At 37.7% G+C, this 21,466-nt stretch overlaps 1 protein-coding gene across 5 annotated transcripts in view; it reads right to left on the bottom strand.

Moving 5' to 3' along the window:
* The window catches only part of atxn1a (ataxin 1a), a 109,444-nt gene that overhangs the window by 48,265 nt on the left and 39,713 nt on the right, over positions 1-21,466 (bottom strand). Inside the window, exon 3 of one of the 5 annotated variants that reach the window (XM_051871822.1) lies at positions 10,561-10,728. The exons of 3 other annotated variants lie outside the window; for them this stretch is intronic. The gene's annotated coding sequence lies outside the window, so the exon portion shown is untranslated. The remainder of the gene's footprint in view (positions 1-10,560; positions 10,729-21,466) is intronic. One more of the 5 variants, XM_051871823.1, reaches the window with a different exon arrangement.

Raw genomic sequence — 21,466 nt, 5'->3', positions numbered from 1 at the left:
AAAAGCAGAGTTCGAGACACTCTCGGGTCTATTTATCTGCAGTAAGAGAGGACAAGCAAATTAATCAAGCAAACGCACTACATATGAGTAGGCTTTCACTTTAAAGCACCTCCAAGCTAACCCCTGCAATCGAGCCTTATACAAGCTCAGAGACAGAAAAAAAACATCATGTCTAAGAAAAAGAATCAAAGCTATAGAGATTCAAAGGCAGATGGATATATACAACAGCGAAAAGGGAGAATATAAAAGAGAAAGGGAGTGAGAGACAAGAACATGGGAGAAGGATGGGAGAGTCTATTTCTGCAGATCTTCAAACGTTCAAAGCCCCAATGACTACTGGGAGTCGACTCAAAGCGCGTATGGGACCGCCGCTCCTTTGGCCCCCTACTGTGAGACAAGCCTGAAAGCGGACCAAACCAGCTTTGTGCTGACATAAAAAAAAAAAAAACTCAACTCATTCATACATAATTGATAGTATATAAGGGCTATGCAGAATTATTAAAATTCTGTAACTCCCTATAGTTAGATTATGTAAAGAATAGTAAATTCAAAGGAAAGATAATGTATAGATAACCAACTGCATTTATTTTCATACAAAAAAAGGCTGATATAGTACTGTTTTTAGACACCAGATGGCACTGTATTTCACCTTAAAGTGATTTGAGGGGGAAACCAAAACAGTTCTGGGACCAGCTTACACATGTATTACACTGTGTACCACTCTCATCTGTAGTCAGTGCTCATTGGGAGTGTCTCGGTATGATGAAGTGACGTATTATCAAATCTGATCTCAAGATTTGCACAACATAATTACATGTATATGGCACAGTGGAAATCACCATGGGAAGAACCTGAAGTATAATAACTGCATGTGGTTGGGCTACCATATGGTCTCAGTTTGCGTTTGAAAAAGCGGTGTTGAGTCTGACAACAGGCTGTAAAACACCTTACTGTGGCAACGTGTCCTAACCAAGTTTTCGGTCCACAATGAAAGTGAAAAAGCAGTGTGATGTGGCACAATCAGAACGTATTTGATGTTTATAGTTGTGCGGAGCAGGATTTTGAACCAATGACATTTCTTTGTGGGTGGAGCTTCCAGCTACAAAAAAAAAAAAGGGTGTATCCAAAATTGCTACTCGTTCACTATTTGCTTCATTATCCTTAAGGTGGCTTTCTGTCTGGGTTTTAGACAATCAGGTTTTGAATACCATGTCTGTTTATAGGCACAGCCTTGAGTCGGACGCTCATTTGTCCTCATTTTAAGATAATCACTATTTTGTGCTTTATTCAATGTTTATAATGAATTGAAATAGGCTATGTTCAAGTTAATATTGTAATAAGTGATGTACTTTTTAAACGCAATGTCAATATTGACTGTTTTTGCTCTATAAAAACAGAGTCAGAGTAGAACTGTTGATCTCTGATCAACACAGTGGTTTCATTCCTGAATTATTCAGCATTTTTGATTGAATCAGGCGAGTCAATGATTCAATGACCCATTCATAAAGACAGTCACTTGCTTCACTCCTGAATGAATCAGGCAATTTGAACGAATTGATTGAATAAATGCATCATGAAGACAGTGAGTTGCCGCCACCTACTGGCAGTTTTAGTTACATATTTAAAGTATAATTTAATTCATATTTCTATATTCAATATATTCCATATTTAAAACACTAATCTCATAACATTATTTTACACTGCAGTGTAAATGCATTCTTGGAATCTCTGAGCTGCATTAAACAGTCTGTTTAAATACATCTAAATACCACTTAAGATGCTGCTTCTGTGCCACCTCTGCAGTGCAAAATGTTTTGTTGATACTGATTTAAAGGTAGGGTAGGCAATTTCAGAGGGGCTAGCTTTGAAAGCATTAGATCCCACCCTCTCCAAAGCCATGCCTCGTCCAAAAATATGAACGCACAGGTCGCGCACAGCCAGAGCAGACTCAGCAAAGTGTCATAAGAGACAGCATTAAATTACCGCATGTCTCAAAGTACATAACATTACAATAATAATGAACGTAAACAACTTACAGAGCTCTTACTTGTACCACCTGACTGCTGCAGATTAATTTTGGCGTTGACAGTGTTGACATTGAAACGCATAAATCCAAGTATGAGGACGTGAACAGCTCCGGGTAAAACGTCACGGGTTGCCTTCTCTAAATTACAGTACGAGATGGCGTAAACGCAGCATAAGTTGTTTTGGTTCAGGAGGAACTGTAAAAGGCGGCTGCTGTTAGTTTGCGGCACTCGGTGACTGTCTGTCCACAACTCTGCATAGCCTTATGTAATGTGCTGATGACGTGTGATTTCGCAAACAGAGTGCGCGGAGGCAGGTAGGACACAACAAACTTGAACCCAATCAGCAGTAGGGGGCATATACACTGATAGGATGGGAGATGGGAGAGGCGAGAGGGTGAGCAAGAGGAGATTTGAAGAAAGACTGTAGAAAGAGAAATGGCTGAGAGACATTACAAAAGAGTAAAGGTCATATGAATATCACTGGAAAAAGAAGGGGTATGATCAGGCAAGAGCTTTAGGACCATCGTTAATATTAGAAAAGCTTTCCAGCGCTGGAGAGACCTATGCGGGAAGGCCTGAAAACAGACACTGAGGTTGTGTTGTTTCTGCTCCATACGTGGGTAACGTTAATTTTGAGTGTGTGCTGCTGGCGACTAACAACAAGCTCTTGCTTGTTTATACTTGTGTACTGTATGTTCGTTTTTTGTTCTTACTTGTTGTTCGCTCGTCATCTTCACTTTATTTTTCATGAAGCTTTATTTTTGCCTCGCTTCTGCTATGATAAAGAGACATCCACTCTTGCATTGCGTGTTTGTGCACTTTGAGGGTGGAGCAATGAAGCGAGGGGTGTGTTTGTTTGGGTTGATTTCAAATATCAAGAGTGTTTAACAATGATTCTCAGAAATTGCTTACTGCACCTTTAAGGGTATAGGGGGTGATTCCAGACACAGCACAAGAGACCTACAAAATCACGCCGCTCACATGCTTGGCTCCAGCTATTTCATTTAAAGTGGGGGGACCCTCCCACCCTGTACAGGCATCTGTACAAAAACCTTCATGCCAGGTTTGGAAATGTTATAATATGAGTTTCTACACTTTCTGCAATGGCAAATGCAGTTTGTATGCAAATGTTTTGAAGTGGGTGGGTAAGTGTGTGGTTTCTTGAGATCACAATATGGCAAACAGCACAAAACCTGATTTAACACCTCCGGTTCATGAAGTGAGCGTAAACATGAAGAGAAAAAAAGTAGGTAAACTCAGGAAGGTAAACTCAAATGAGGGGGAACCTCAGCGCAAGAGACTACAGGTTTGGGAAAGCAGCCTTTGAAAGAGCGTGAGTTTTAAATATGACATTTTTACAAGCAGATTTAAGGGCGTCCCACAGCCAGGCACTGTGAGGAGAACAGACTAGCAGGCATGTAATGCTTACATTACTGCATGCTTTGCAAAATCTCATCCATTATTTGAGAGATTCCTGTAATGACATATCATGCCTTGTTGCCTTTCTGTTCCTAAAAATTCTCCTCCTCTTCTTCAAAGTCTTTCTATCATATAGTAGAGTGAGAGTGTGTCTATTTTGAGCAAGCTGCACACAATACAAAATCTGTGCAAACGGACGTCACAGGCCCCCCGTTTAACTGGGTTACATGTCGCTTTGAGCATTCCCATGCATGAACTCCAAATCGTCCTTTCAAATGCCCTGAAGTGTGCACATTTGCACGAGAATGTGTCGTGAGTGTCGCTTTAAGAGCGACGTGGTGTTCATTGAGGCAACCACACACTGCGAGTCTATTTATAACCTCTGTCTTTGAGGTCTCCATTACATTTGCATGGGAGCCGTGCACTCACACTTCCCTCGCATCTCATTTACATATGCCGTGTGGTTTTCCTGCTGTGGGCAACCATTCCGCTGGCTTTAGTTATGTGTGTCTATGCATGCATGTGAGCAAACATGTTTGCGTGTTATGTGGCAGCCACTATCACATTGGTAGTCCTGACTCACATGCTGCCCTTGGCAACATCAGGTAAAATATAAATAAATAAATAAATAAACCTATAAAAAAATAAAAAAATAACTGTTTTTTTTCTCAATAAAATAAAATAAAAAATGACCTACACAGTCTATACACAAATTTATAAAATAAAAAATAAAATTAAGTTAAATGAAAAAAATACAATAATAAAATTAAATAGAAATAAAAATTACCTATTTTGTCTTTACTAATGTTTATATAATAAAACAAATTAAAATGATGACATATAGATGAATGACATAGTCTACTACACATTTCTAAAATAAAAAATAAATAAATTAAATACAAAATAATACAAAAATAAAACAAAAAGTCTATACTCGCATACAAAAAAAAGTCTGTTTTCATAAAAATAAAATAAATAATACAATAATACAAATAAATTAAATTAAATAAAAAAATGATACAGTAATAAAACTAAACGCAAATGAAATTATCTTTGTAGTCTATACTCATGTTTAAAAATAAAAATAAAATAAAATAAATCTAATTAGAGACAGGTCGTCCAGACCGGCGAAATAAAATGAAACAAACTATGGATCTGAAAGTGCGTAGTGATGCCTGGAATCACTTGATTGATCTTGAAAAAAAAGTAAAAGATGTGCACAGTATTTAATATTGTGAATTCTTTGTACTTTAGCTGCCCGTGTTTCAGCGTGTTGTCACAGGAAGAGCGCATCTACAACGGGAGTAACACTTTCTGGCTAGCACGTAACTTACTTGAAGTTCAGTTGCATTTGCATCCTTTTGTGTAGATACTAGTTGTAATGTTACAGTACGTTCATGTTGTGTATCCAGGATATCTGATTAATCTCATATGTGTCATATAGATCAGGCTTCAGTTTACTGGGGTTCATTCAATATTCAGCTTCACCTCATGCAGCTATTCCTTTTAGATGCTTCTTTTTCGAAAGCATTGTTGCATTATTGATAATCTAGCAGTTATTTTTCTAATCATATTTTGATAGACATATTTTCATGTCATATTTTTATTTGCTAACATTAATTTTCATAACAGTGTTAAAGGAACACTCCACTTTTTTTGAAAATAGAATCCATTCAGCCAATCTCCGGGTCTGGCCGTACCACTTTTAGCATAGCTTAGCATAGTTCATTGAATCTGATTAGACCGTTAGCATCTCGCTAAAAGTGGTACCGCCAGACCCGGAGATCGGCTGAATGGATTCGAAAACGGTAAAACTCAACTGTTTAACTCTAGGGGAGTTGGAAAATGAGCCTATTTTCAAAAAAAGTGGAGTGTTCCTTTAATAAAAATATTTTCATTATTGCTATGGTGGGCACGCCCCCCATAAGCCCCGCCCCCGGGTAGTCGAGACCTATCAGTACTTGAAATGAAAAATTGTCAAAAATGCCCATTCCTAGAAGGTACCCAGAAAACGCTGCCGCCTATAAATCGCCAATGCCAGTAACTTGTACTGCTGTAGCCACAATAGCTACAACAGTGTGAAGTAGTGCATGTGTGTGTTTGTCAGTCAGAAGGCTGTGCTTTCCTTTCTCGTTACTACAGTGTGTACGTGTGTGTGGTTTAACAGGATGGTGTGTACTCCAGCGAGGCCAGCCACATGAATGTTTATGATGAGTCACTGCCTGACACAGCAGGAGGGATTACTTACACTCACTACACAAGCGTGTGAAAGCGAGCATGTGTGTATGCATGTGTGAAAGTATTACGGCGGTGTGCAGAATCTGCATGAGTATCAGTGGCCATGTTTAAGTAAAAGAGGCCAGATCTGTACCCTTTCCACGAGTATCAGGTAAATGCAGTCTTGAGAGAGCCGTTGTGTTGCAGGACCCAGGCAGGCATTCGATTAAAGCCATGCAAAGTAAAACCAGACTGAGAAGCAACATGGAAACTCCTCCTATATACTTCTCTCTGTGCTTATTCAGCAAGCTATATATGGTTTGAGAACCTGTGCTTCATGGAAGAGGGCGGGTGCTAAAAATTTAAATTTTCACACATATAACGACATGATAGTAACTACTGAGAACATCTTAACATCTGCATAGCAACATGCTAACACCCATTAAACATTTCTACAACTGCACAGCAACATTAAAAACTACCAAGAACACACTATAAAAAGCATAGCAACATGCTAACAACCACTGACACTTTAGCAATCCACATGCTGTAACAACCACTAAGAACACTTTAACTTCTGCACAGTAACAGCCATTGAGAACACCCTAATAATTACATAACAATATGCTAACTTCCACAGAGAACATTCTTTAGCATCATGCTAACAACCAATGAGAACACTTTAAAGGGTTAGTTCACCCAAAAATGAAAATTATCCCATAATTTACTCACCCTCAAGCCATCCTAGGGTGTATATGACTATCTTCAGTCAGTCAAACACAATCTGAGTTATATTAAAAAATATTCTGGCTCTTCCAAGCTTTATAATGGGAGTGAAGGGGGCATGAGATTTTCAAGCCCAAAAAAGCACATCCATTCATCATAAAAGTAATCCACACGACTCCAGGGGGTTAATAAAGGCCTTCTGAAGCGAAGTGGTGCATTTTTGTAAGAAAAATATCCATATTTATAACTAGAATCACTTGTTTTCGTACGTGAGTCGATTCCAACGGAAGAGAGAACTTTAGGTGCGTTCACGCCATATCGTAATTGCTGTAACTACGAGATTCAGGCTCGTAAAAAGCATTCACGTCCAAGTAGAGGTCGTAATTACAGCTTGTAAGCTGGGAGTTTTCTGAAAGCTCCCACATGTACCAAGTGACCACTGTACCACCTGACCACTGTAGATTCATTTAGGCGTTGATAGTGGTGGCATAGAAACGCATAATTCCCGGTCAAAGGACGTGAACAGCTCCGAATACAACATCATGTGTTGTCATCTCAAGATTCAGGTAAATACAAGGTGGCGTGAACGCAGCATTAGACTTGATGCATGACGTATTGACGAATGCGGAAGAGCAGAAGATAGAGCAAAACAAAACACCAGTCACGAACTAGAAGTCTAAAACGAGAATTTTTAAAGAGAAATGTCAGGGGAGCTTGAGTTTGTTGCCCAGCCCTATTTGTTTCATACGCCGGAACTCGACTCTCTAGTGTACGCGCGGATGGATGTTACCAGAAGCCAGTGATTATAGTCTATAGTTATAAATATGCATATTTTTCTTACAAAAACGCATCGCTTCACTTCAGAAGGCCTTTATTAACCCCCTGGAGCCGTATGGATTACTTTTATGATGGATGGATGTGTTTTTTGGGCTTCAAAGTCACGGTTACAATTCAATCCTATTATAAAGCTTGTAAGAGCCAGAATATTTTTTAATATAAATTGTGACTGTGTTCGTCTGAAAGAAGATATGCACCTAGGATGGCTTGAGGGTGAGTAAATTATGGGATAATTTTCATTTTGGGGTGAACTAACCCTTTAACTTCTTATTAATTATTGTTATGAGAATAATTATTATATACAAATATTTGAAGTAAGGTTAATTTTATAAATATATTTCTCATGTTCATCCACACAAAGTGGCCTCTGTCACAGGCTTTAATTCAGGCACAATGCAGAGGTCATTAGCGGTGATAGCCACTGACGTGGGCTGATCCTTCCGCTCGATGCTATTTGCAATCCAATCAACCTTGACTAGAAGCCCAGCTGGTTTTACAGCTCTTTCCGTGGGCAGCGAATCACAGCAGCCTACAGCTCACTCGTCCAGTTTACAACCATCGATGGCCCTTTGCATTTAGCATGCTTAGCATTTCTGCCAGACAGAGAAGAAAGCAGGAGAAACCGAATGCTTTCACAAACTTAAGTCTAAAAGGCTGAGTCAACCACACCTGTGCCCTTTCATGCACTTTATCCCCAACATAGGTACATACACACACAAGAACAGATGCTTGCTAAGTAGCGTGCACACTCAAACTCACTCACACAAGCAGACGCAGCTGAAAATGAAGGATTTTCCTACACACTGCAAAAAAATCCTATTCTTAATCAGTGTCTTGTTTTCCAGGAAATACATCTCAGCAGCCTTGAAACAAGATCATTTTACTTGATAGGCAAGATACTGATATAAGGCAAGGGTGATACCAGTTATTTCCTTTTCGATCTGATATAAGTACTATCAAAGTCAATGTTTTTGATCAATACTAATACTCTACCTCTAGTAAATGGATTTTTTTTTAGAAGTTAAAATGAGTAATAACCATAACCATATTTAAAGTACACTATATTTTACATTTAAAAGAGCCAAAATTGCAAATTAACAGTTTTTTTTTGTCACTCACTAACCATTATAGAAACCTTTTAACTTAAATACATTTATAGCAAACATCAGACAAACACATTATAGCAAATGCCACATTGTCTTTATTTAGCGTGAAAAACTCCAGATGTTTTTCTGTCATTTCTCTATCCGTTCTCTCTGTTTGAATGAGTGCCGTGACTGTCTGTTGCTGTCTATCATTTGTTGTCAACATTTCACAGTAAAATAAGTGAAACAGTTCCTTACATAACTATATGCTAATAATACACATTTTAAACACTTATACATATTAATTTTCAAGCAAAATAGTGAAATCACCAGTTTAAAATAATGATTAGAAGAAATGTTCAATTGTTATGTTCACATGCAACCAAATAATCTGCAATAGGATTGAAAAGCCATCATGTAAACACCTTAATCAATCTGACTGAGCTCGATCTGAATCAAATTTCGATCGAGTTGGAAGGGGTGGTGTAGACCTGATATAATCCAATCAATAGGAAAAAATTAAGTATGTAAATACTTGAATCTGACTATTTTCTCAATCGAATTCAAAAATACCTTGCACACATGTGCAGTGCCATGATGCGTATATTTACATAAGATCAATCTTGATTAAAACACCCATGTGATCTTATTCCTAAATGCCAATGATACAGCTATGTCAACTAAACCTTTGACAAGTACGATAATAGCGGAACATTCAAATCTGCGTTGACGCTGCCGCTGACCCATTGAGCAGTTGTCATGTATAGGTATGTAACAGCTTCACAAACAGTCTTTTCAACCACACAGTATTATTATTTCTGTTACAATAATTCAAATGATCACAGAGGTACAGGCCTGGCCCGGTCGCACCAGTTGCACCACCTATGGAGGGCCTTCTATTCAGAATTGTGGGAGAATGGGGATTTCTATTTAAAAAAAAAAAAAAAAAAGTGATTCTCAATTTATCTAGAATCATGCAGCTCTACGCTGAGGTTTTGTTCGGAATACGTGCAATGAACATGTAAACGAATATTTAAATTGGATTGCAAGGTATAGACCTTATGTAGCCCCGCCCCTTTTCAGCGCTATGCTCGTTGTCTTTTGACTTCCGGCTTGTATTTCCACAGCGATCTTATGTATTTATGAAAGAACTGCTCATTTTAAAATCTTCCCGGTCTACTGACATTTGTTAAGACATCTGCTTTAAACATAACAAATGCACTTTCATTAACCCCACAACAGGTAAATCCACTTCACCAGCTAATTATTCTTCAACAGCGATGCCATAGAAATATACAGAGCTACCGCAAAAACAGAAGTTCAAAGACAATATTCTAAAGATGGCGGCGCGCTTGTTTCTCTGGTAAATAAGGTCTATAGGGTTCATATAAACAGAACTTTCAGGAAAAAAAAAAAAAGAAAATTAGTGCATGTATGTCTAATGATGACTCTAATAATTATTAATATATTTTTTGGTATATTTATCATAATTATAATACTATAATACTATAATATTACAATATAATAAATACTTTAATTATTAAATATTATAAAAAGTATTGCTGTGTTTTATTTCTTACTTTCTAACAGTCATGGTTCAGTTCACATATATGACAGCTGAACATCTCTCAAGAATCCTGCTAAAAATTGCAAGCTATGGTTACAAGCTTTATTAAAACAACGTAGGAAATGTTCACACATTCCAATGTATTTTGATTTACAGTCATTTGATATGTCTCCACTGCACACACTAATGTCCCAGTAGGATCACCAGTTAAACGGCTCTAAATGGGCAGTACGGAGATCCGTGCAGGGCGCGGGGGCCGACATAATCGGTTAGCATTGCCAGTGCCGTCCTCCTATTTGTGGCAGATTAGGGTTATCCACAGTTTGACAAACAGCTTTCTCCACAACGCACCAATCATGGCTTTTTATCCCATTTTGGGCATGAGGAAGAAGGGCACTAGAGAGGCAGCAAATTACATGTGTCATTATTAATGGACCAGCGCTTGTGATAATGCATCAACATTAAGGCCCACACATTCCACACACACGGCTAACTCTCTCCCCACAGCTGTCTGCGCCTCTCAGCAGGGCTTTTAGTTCTCAATCAATCAAATCCACTACCTCTTACACAAGCATGAACACGCGTGCACACACAGATGCACGCAGCTACACGTACATAAGATGCACAAATCAAGATGCTCTTGATCAAGTCTGACATTCTCACAGACATCAAACACACTTACACAAATGCCGTGACGTTAAGTGCAGCAGAAGGTCCAAAATAACAATAAATTACCAAACTCCCACGTTCTTTAATTGAAACCTGCTTGCTTTGCTCTGATGCGCTGCACAATTCTGGAAGGGAAGTATTGGATTCACTTGAGCCAAGAGCAAAAACTGAAACAGAATTCCTGCGAAAAAAAAAAAAAAAACAATTATGCCGGTGCTTTCCATAAAATGAGCTTCCATATTGTGCTTTAGCCTAATACATACAAGTGAGCTGTAGAAGAAAGGAATTGCCATCTATGTAGCTCATGACAACGATGAGGTACACATCTAAATTTGTAAAATTGGTAAAGTTTTTTTTGTTTGTTTGTTTGTTTTTGCAAATATCAGGAACTATTCATATATAAATATTCAGTTTTTGCACATTTTACAACCTAAACTAGCATTGCCTTTCAAAAAAGGTCAAAGAGACTTGTTGACCTTGACACACACACACACACACACACACACACACACACACACACACACACACACACACACACACACTCTCTCTCTTTATGATATCATTTCCTGTTTTATATATTGTTTTCTGCACATTGGTTGAATCACATAACCTTGATTGGACAGACCATTTTTATCCTCCATTTTATGTTTTTTTTCCAAATATTAATTAGCAGTAAAGCAAAAATATATAGACATAATTTAAATGTTTAAGTTAAAATATTTTTCTAAGAAATAATAATAAAAGATTATGCCAATAAAGCCTCATTAAAATAACAGTTTTTATTAACCTTTATTAACCCTAAATATAGCAAAATTATTTCAATATCAAAATTATGCATATAGAAGAGCAAAAACACTGTCAATGCTGGAGCTTTATATTTATTCCCCATTATTATAATTTTACTACACACCAGTTTACAGAAACAGGAATTGCCCTCTCCATACCTCATGAGAAGAGCAGAAAAGCATTACTACTTAAAGGAAGTTGATCTGTTTTGGTCAGTGCATAATGTTTGTGGCCACAGTTTATCTGTTTATACACTAGTCATATGATAGTGAATACAGTCCAGTTGAGTGGGAGTTTAAGTGCCACTTCACCACACCATCAGGCAGAGAGAGAGATAGAGTGACAGAGAGAGAATTAAGAGTGGTCTGGCTTTGAGATATGCTGCCCAGATGGGTCCCCTGTTTTCAACAAAGTGCTGAACAGACAAAGTGTTGAACAGAACCATACCAACTAAAACACATGGAAACTCCCCCACATATCCATTAAAACACACTATATGCACACTAACATATCTAATCCATATATTACATGATATATGCACTGATATTCATTGCTGTTGCAGCAATCACTCCCATCTTCTCATTAATGATAAGTGCCCTTGTCCTACGTGCGAGACGAGGAGGTTTCTTCAGCTCTCAGACTCACTCTCACCTAATCAATGTGTTCTGCTTCTTTACAGCTCCTCCAGTGTCTACTGCAAATCATCCTGATCTATTTATCTGTGTCTCACTCTGGAGGAATATCGAGATCAGGATGTGGTCTTGAGGTGATCTACCATGCGGTGTGATCGATGGATCGATTAATAGATGAGTCAGTGGGTATGTAACCTCTGTGTGTTTCACATGAAAAGTACAGTGTGGGTTGGGTATCAAGAATCATACTGGCTTAGAATTGGTTCTGGATATTAAAAAACACAGAACCAAATAATTTTTTTGAGGAGGAAATACCATAACAAAATGCTACAAATTCCTGTAGAGCTACAAAGTGAATGAATCTACAGTGACATGGAGCTTGAGGTCTGAATTGAATGTTATAAGAGAGAAATAATACAATGAGAATTCCATTCCATTGTGTAGTTCCTGCTTGAATGCATGTCACAATATACATACAAGACAACCAGCGTATTCCTATTCACAGATGAGTGATTCTTTTGAGCTGGTTCTTTTTAATGAATCAAAATGACTCACAAATGAGTCTTGAACTCTAAAATTACTCACTCGCTGAATTCACTCCATTTTAACAATTTTAGCAGTAAAATACACTGAATCAATTTTAACAATCATGTCAGATGTCACTGCTCTTCTGTGTGCCATTGAGCGCTTCATACTCCAGTCCAAGAGGTGGCGCAAACTAGCAGAAAAATGCATTTCCACCATCTGAAACCTTGGTATTAAAAAATATATCATATATGGTATGGCCAGAGTTGGGGAGTAACTAGTTACATGTAACGAACGCAGTTACGTAATTTAATTACAAAATAAATGTAACTGTAATCAGTTACAGTTACTGAGAAAAAATGTGTAAATAAATTACAGTTACTTATGAAAATGTTTACAATTACAAAGGGGGTTACATCTGAATATTTTCTGTAAAAATCTAGGATGTTGAATAATAATAATTTGTTGCATTGCCTGTTTTCAGCCACTTAAAGGCTGTTTAGTAAAGCGATGCTATTCTGATGCTTTTGATTGGTTCTCGTTTGAATTTGCAACGCACCACGTCTGCCAATGACATCAATCCACATTGCCGCTGAAGGCTTTAGGCTACAACCTGTCTGAGAGTTGCCACCATGGCGAGTAATAAAAATGTGTTCCAGTGCTGGAAATTTGAAAAGTAATCAAATGTAATCAGTTACATTACTTTAATAAAGTAATGAAATAGTTACATTACTTATTACATTTTAAATAGGGTAACTTGTAATCTGTAACCTATTACATTTCCAAAGTAACCTTTCCAACATGGTATTATTGTAACGTGTAGTTCTGTTTTGGTTTAGTTTCATTGTGTATTAGTTTGGTTCTGTTCTGTTTGTCTGTGTTCCTGGTTAATCTCCATGGTTGTTAATTTAATTTACGCACCTGTTCTGTTTCCCATTGATTACTCTCTCTTGTATTTAAGTCCTCAGTTTCCTTTGTTCAGTGTCTTGTGTCATTTGCATTTTGAGTTTACGTGGTTGTTGTCTAAGTTCCTGTTTTAGTATTGATACTAAAGATTGTTCTTGTGAATTCTTCATCTTTGTGCGCTTACTACAACCAGCCATTATGTGACAATTATATATTTAGTATGAATAATTCGGTGCTTCTTCTAAATTACCTATTAATAGAATCATTAAGGAACTGAAACTGTTTAGTAGAATCAGAACTAGAATCAAATTCCTTATGATTGCTGTTAGGGCAGCACAATGTATTGAAATTATCGAAATGGAAAATATATATTGACGTAACAAATGTATAAATCACAATATGCGAAATGGCTTGCGATAACTGAATGATTTTAACAATTCAAAAAGTTATGAAAAGTAAAGTTTTAGGTTGACACATACAGACTGGGCACACAATGTGTCTAAAGGATCAACAAGCCATTGAAACATGTAAGATGTTGGTGGTTGCATAATTTTCAGTCAACATATTTCTTTTTTCATTTTTTTTCTTTTTTTACACACACTTTAAGCATTTTTGCATCGCATATCACATTATTTAACCACATTTTTCTTCAATATCGTGCAGCCCTAATTCCCATCCTTTATATCGATGCAAACCCTTTCTTCTGTCATTATGTACTGTGGTGTATCAGTGTTTGAACCAATCACACTTTCCCATAATCCATAGATTCTGAGGGTCATATGGCTCAATTTCCTCTAGTTGTTCATTACGGTACACAAAACACTGACCCAAGGTTGGTGTAATTATGGGTGCTTATATAGCATACACTTATATAACTGCTTACACACTGACAGCTTCAGGGCAGTTACAGAACAAGCCCTTGAGCTTTTCACCACTGCCCTATGGAATTGTGGGGGATGGAAAACCACAACCTTGACTAAAACCAGACCTTGACTCAAGAGTGCATGAGAGCAGAAAGGGAGAAAGAGAAATACATTTCCTATATAGATTAAGCAAGATGCATTTCCTCTATAAGTTCAGACCATAATGTGCAAACCGAGATCGAGAAATGATGTCTTTGTATGTGCTCCACATTTAATGGATGTACGTGCAAGTACATGACTCATATCAGGGCTTCAATGCACCTTTCGACAGTCACCGCTTTGACCTCAAGATGAACAGAGAACGATACAGAAGGGTGATTTTACAAGCCCGATATCTGACACTGACTTTCTGCCATGCATTATTATTAAAAATTGAGACTGATACTGGCAAGCCGATAATTATTTTCCTATTTTGGTATTAATAGTATGAAAAATTCTATAATATTTTGTCTAAAACCAAAACACTAACTAAAATCAATTAAATAGAAAAGAGAATTTAAGAATCACAACATAATGCACAGTATGAAAAATGGATATTCATTTTGACATTTGCTAAATATGACATTTGACAGTGTTATAAACTTAATAGTGTCTTTAAAGATTAACTTTAGATGACGGCAAAAGTAATCTAGCATCGTGAGCTAAGTTGATCATAAAGACCACTGGTTTCAATGGTTCTACGATCTACTTAGGCTTACGATTCTTTTGGGAAATGCAACTGTGGTATAGTACTCTGAATATATCGTTCATCGCAACTTTTTGCTACACCTGCCTATGTCTACCAGCTGCCAAACTTTATTTACTTTACTCACCAAAGCCTATTGTTGACATTAATCATCTGAAGATGCCTAAAATCACCTATTAAAGGGGATTTTTTTTATCTATTAAGTGCCTCCCTTTCCAGAAGAGGGCAGAACTTTAACAGCTCGCGCTTCGGTTGCTCAACAACAACAAAGCTCACACAGCCAAAATGTGTTCAACCTTACATTTTTCAAACCAGAGTCAGACACTGATGAAGAGACTCAGGAAGAAGTTACAACTTTTAGAATGAAACTGGACGTTTCTAAATGGATAGTGGATCAATTTAGGTAGTTGCTGTGGAGTTGATTCAACTCATCGACTAGCATGTGCTGTCATGTTATTCTTTGTGCAAATCCAGCGTTGAATTGACCCTCATTTGTGAAGCAGTCTGGCGTAAAATGACGGCATGGTAACAACACTCTACTACAACAACTCTTCCTCCTCTCTAAAGCAGCCCAACATGGCCTTACTTGCGTATTCCCGGGGGCAGGGTTTATGTAAATTTTGGGATTTGTGATGTCACCAACCCAGGAAGAAGCTTGTTGTAGTCCCTACCAGACGTTTGTTGTAGTCCTTAAAAAGCAGCTACTGTAAAAGAAATATCTCCCTTTGCATTGTACTTTGAGCGTCATAACTTTGCAGATGTTGTTTATGCTCAAACAGCAACATTACACACTAACTAAAGTTAAAAAAGTGAAATCACCATCAAGGACCCCTTTAATGAACATAAAAGCTCCATTTCCCATAGTAAGTCTTCGAATCAGGGATCACCAGGTGTTCCATCACAGCTTCACATCCCTGAATAGAAGCGTGAAGGGGGCTATTAAAACATGCTACTCCTTCATTTTCATCCTCTCTCATGGCATAAGATATGCTTTGAATCGACATGGAGCTGTAAAAAGGAGTACAGAAATGCACAAAGACTAAAAAAGTAACTGCAAGAACCCTGTCAAAGAGATTTCACAATCACTCCCTCCCTACAGGCTTTCCCATTTCCCACCTCTTCTCAGCCTCATCGCATGCTTTTCAGCGAACCCTCGAACCCATAAGGAAACTAACACAGCAGCCTCCATCGCAGCTGTGAACTCAGCTTGTATTTTTAGGTCTAAAGTAACAGCTCTCCAAACACAGATCTCACGCCGACGCAGAAGGAAAGATTATAACTGTACAGACAATGGATACAGCATGTGGCATTCATAGCCGAGTCAATAACGTAATGCACTAAACTGACTCTGTAACAACCATCACTGTACTCCATCACATTATCCAATGAGCTGACCAAATGAGGACATCCATCATTTGCCAGCACTCCCCATCCAGGCCTGTTTTTTGTCACTTGAATACAGATCGACTCCTCTTGGATCTTGATACTGTATACTCCTAAAAATAAAGGTTCTTTATTGGTATTGATGGTTCCACAAAGTTCCACAGAAACTTTCCATTGCACAAAAGGTTCTTTAGAGTGGAAAAAGTTTCTTTAAAAAGGTTCTTAACACTAAAAACAAAAATGTGGTATTGCTGTGAAAACCCCATTTTAGAACCTTTATTTTTACTCACTAAATGCATATCACATGCTCACACGTACAGTTAAACAGGAAATGACTCGGCAGTCCCAGACTCTTTGGTCATTCAACATGTGTTTAATGATTAGCATATGGACCAGGACCATGAGAACAGAGCCAAGGCCACAGTTTTTAAACAGCACTGGGGGTCTTTTACTCTACTGACTCAAATGCCTAGACCACATTCTCAAGAAAGACGCAGTGACCTATCAGATCGTCCGGTGTGAATTCCCCGCATCGGCCTGTCTGTGAAATTAGGCTGTGTAATCTTTCACATTGCTACATTTTGGTTCTTCGCCAGTCATTTCAAGACCATTCAAAACGAAACCAGTACAGTATGAAAAAGTCAAAGTGAAACAATATTCGTAACCTACTATATTTCCATGACCTTACACATGTCGAAGTGAAAAAAAAAAAAAAAAAGCTTATGCAGCCTAGATCAGCAGTTCTCATCCTTTTTGAGGCCAACATCCACATTGTCCAACACAATGTTCAGAGATCCAATATGCAGGTTAAGATATTTCCTCTGGTCCCTCTGCTGTAATGATGACAAAGCAGCTGTATGCTTAGCAATTTTTTGAAACAGAAACTGTGAGTGTCAATTTATTTGTAATCAGGGCTTGACATTAACTTTTTTGCTCACCCGCCACTGTGGCTAGTGGTTTTTCAAAGTTACTAGCCACTCAGCATTTTCACTGGCCACAATTGTGCTGTTGGGAAATTACATTTTATATGATTAAAGTTGACTTTGGCATGCTAAAATTACTTGATTTTGAGTCATTTTACTTGATTAGCTAGATTTAAAACCCTTTCAAACTTTCAAATGCAGATTGACCACCTAAATCAAGATTAGGCCTACATGGTAGCCTATATCAGCTGGTATGTACAGGTGGGAAAGGGGTGGGTAACATGACCATAATATGATAAATGTTATAATTGTAAGTTATTTTTGTTAGGCTATATAAAAAAAACAAAGAAGCAAATTAGCAAATTACAAATACAATAGTAAATTAAATAGCCTAAACTCTTTTTTTCAGATACAGTAGGTTTATTTAACAATTATTTAACATCTTCTGTTGTTTGATTAACATTAATGACATTCAGGTATTTAATTGGGCTGCTAAATGCATGTACGTAATATACTGACACATATCCAGTTTTTACCCACCTGTTTACGTACACTTAAGCGATAACCGACTGTATTCACGCGAGATACTCCACACGATGGACATTTTCACATCTGTGTGTGCGTGTATTTGACTATTCAGGCGCAAGGAGATCTGATCGCGCACGACAGAGAGAGAGAAAGAGCGCGCACGCGAGAGAGCGCTTCTGTTGTGTGTCATTCAGCGCGATTCCGCCGATCCAGCCTTCACTAACTGCAAGTTAATCGATAAAGAATTGTGATCGGATTGTAATTTTGTGCTACAACAAGTTTAGCTACCTTTCATTATACTGTAGGCTGAAATTATATTCAACCCGCCAAAGTGGCTAGTGGGAGTGGCTGTCTTACCCGCCACAGCTGAAATCTACCCACATTTGGAGGGTGTTAAGGTCAAGCCTTGTTTGTAATAATATAATATAATATAATATAATATAATATAATATAATATAATATAATATAATATAATATAATATAATATAATATAATATAATATAATATAATATAATATAATATAATATATGGTTGAGATCCACTGGCTTAATTAAGATCACCTGACAAGCAAAATTGTTTCTGATTGGTCAGTAAAGTTTGCGTTAAGTGTGTTGATTAGTCATCAAACATATTTTTGATTTAGACTAAAGTGCACTAATGAATCGTGTGAAACAGAAAGACCAGAGTACCGGAAACGCCTACTAAAATAAATAGGGTCAAAATAATTTTGATTTCACGTTGACTTTAAACTTTCGAAAATAGCAACAGCATGACTTGAAATAGGCAGCTATTAAAAATCTAGCAACATTTTCTCATGCGCATGCCTTGTACTGTACATCATATCTAATATCTCAAAGCTAACCACTACTATAAATGGCCTTTATGAAATTATAACGCCACTGGGCACAGTGTCATTTGGCCGAGTGTACTATCATGTCCTGATTGCCACAGTCCTAATTAAAGGATCTCGGAAATGGGCGATGCTCAAAAACCAAAACAAAAAAAAACTAACAAATAAGCACAATGATAGATTAAAAAAAAACAATGAGAGAAAAGTGATGTGGGGGTGAGAGATGTTTGATGGATTGGTCGTCAAGTGTTCGGTTGCTATCCTAACCCTATCCATCTCGCCCCTCTATTAGCATACAGGTTCCTACAACTCTCACTCTCACGTCAGTTGTGCCGCTACCAGGGCATCATTTTAATCACAACACACAGCACTGGCACTCCAATCTGCCCTGTGACCATGGAGACGAGGAGAGTGTAAAATAACAACACTGCTCTCATAAGTCTCACTGTTCGAGTGGCGGTGCCACTGACACTCAACTCAGTTCTTAAATAGAAGCTCCATTTCTTATCCAGTCAGGTCTACCCAACCTCCATTGGTCTTTCTAAAGGGTTAAAATGGACTTGAACTGGGAGGTTACATCACCAAGCTTTGATTCCAATGGTGTGAGGTGGGAATCTTTCATGCTGGCATCCCGAAAGATGGCCTGGGCCATTTTTAAATGTAAAACCGATGTAGGCAGCGGCTGGCTCATTTGTCACCTGCCTTATCAGTGACAGCAGCCTGCCCCGTGTGCTAGCCAAGGCTGTCAGGAGAGAAACCTGAGGAAAAGCCACCCAAAGCAACCGGAGAATACGGGATGAATACCGACTTCGCCCCCTCTTCACACCCTCGTATTGGTCCGAGGCTCCAATCAGTGCCTGTCACTGTCGGGTGAAGAAATGTGTGTTTTGAGGGCTCAAGAAACATCCACAGGCGTGACAATAAGAAATGCAAGAGGCATAGGTGGACGTTAGGATGGATACGGTAGCAGAGTTAGTGGGCGTCTATTTTCTGTGGTGGTTGTAAATTCATGGAAACATTTAAAAAATAAAATCTTACACTGTATCTTAACCACCAGATAACCTTATTTGGCAACTGTAGATGGCCTAACAATATTATCAATGTCGAAACAGTTTCATATGTTTAATATTTTTGAAAACGTACTTTTTTTCAGAAGTATTTGATGAATAGAAAGTTCAAAAGAACAGCATTTATTTGAGATATAAATCTTTTTTATAACATTATAAATGTCTTTACTGTCACTTTTGATCAAAAGAATGCATCCTTGCTGAATAAAGTATTAATATATATATATATATATATATATATATATATATATAATACAGCATTATCATATATACATATACTGATATGTACAATTACTCATATTTGTTCATAATTAAACATATAAATATATATATAAACTCGTCATACTCTGAAATCCTTTTCTTTTTCTTGCTGTGATTTCCTTTTGCATGTCTTATTTCTTTCCCTCTCAAAACCCTTTTGTTACGTTATGTCACAATCACGCCACGGTATGTAGTTAAAAAAATTCAAAGCAAATACGAACAATGAAAAGTAAGAATGCCTTAACTTGCTGATCAAATAAAGCTCTGCTAGACTGAACAGGCGTTCCTGCATACAATGCGATGTATTGTATGCAAGCATGCAGGTTCAAGTGCGAACGCACACACAGACGCACCGTTCACACCTACAGACTCCACGCTCTCACTCACTAAACAAGTTTTCGCTCACTCAGAGTTGTGAGTGAAGTGAAATACCTGAGAGAGTGTGAGAGTGAGAGAAAGAGAGAGAATGACAGCCACACCTCACTCATCATATTCATCTAGACAGTGAGAACAGGTTGTCCCTTGGAACGACTAGAGGAGGCGTTTCAACCGCCCGTATTAGCTTTGCAAAACCATTCCAACCTGGGTCTCTATATGTGGGTGAGTTATGAGAGAAGGCCCCGGCAAGGACAAGGGAAATGGCAAGGCATTTTAATTATTCAGAGTCAGCGCTCATTTACACTAGAATGGCTGCTTCGACTAAGCTCCGAGCCTGACATATGACTCACATAAAGGATTTAGCTAAGTCCAAATGGAAGTACATCCATGCTAATTGAAATATATTTCTATTAGCATGCTGATATAATGTCTGCGATATGCACTAGAACCTCCATTTAGGGCAGGGCTGTGTTTACATTACATAGCTGAACGATGAGTGCTTGCATAACAGTAGCATAGTGAACATGCTCAATGTGCAAATCACAAGAAATGCTTTTATGGTGCTATGAGATCACTGTTTATGTGCTGTTAGTATTGAGTGTATGACTATGTTTGTAAAGGAATACTAGCATACTGCTTTATACATACTGTGCAGTATAAACACATGGCAGTATACACTTGTGTCTTTTAGCAGTATGATCGAATAATGATATTGAAATCAACATGAATAATTCTTCTGTTTTATATTTATCACCTTGCACAAGGAGCAAGTGCATTGTATTGTGGGATGCAGTATTCTGTGCAGTGTGCTCTGTTATAAACTCCTTTTGGCAAATGTTGTAGGCCATCCTAGTACTCTCTGAAAATACATTTTCAATACTATTTATAGTATACATGCTGTATGTTGCAGAAATAGTAAGATTAGTATGCTAGTGTGCTATTCAGAACACAGCCCTCAAGTTGGCTTGTCGGATAGTTTCAAAACATAATAAAATAATAAAATAAAATAAAATAAAAAATAAAATAATAAATATTTGTTGATTCACCACACAAAATAGTGAAGACTTTAAAG

Source organism: Ctenopharyngodon idella, chromosome 19, assembly GCF_019924925.1.
Source record: "Ctenopharyngodon idella isolate HZGC_01 chromosome 19, HZGC01, whole genome shotgun sequence".
NCBI lineage: Eukaryota > Metazoa > Chordata > Actinopteri > Cypriniformes > Xenocyprididae > Ctenopharyngodon > Ctenopharyngodon idella.
The sequence above is the reverse complement of the archived record's forward strand: the minus strand, read 5'-3'. Positions and strand labels throughout refer to the sequence as shown.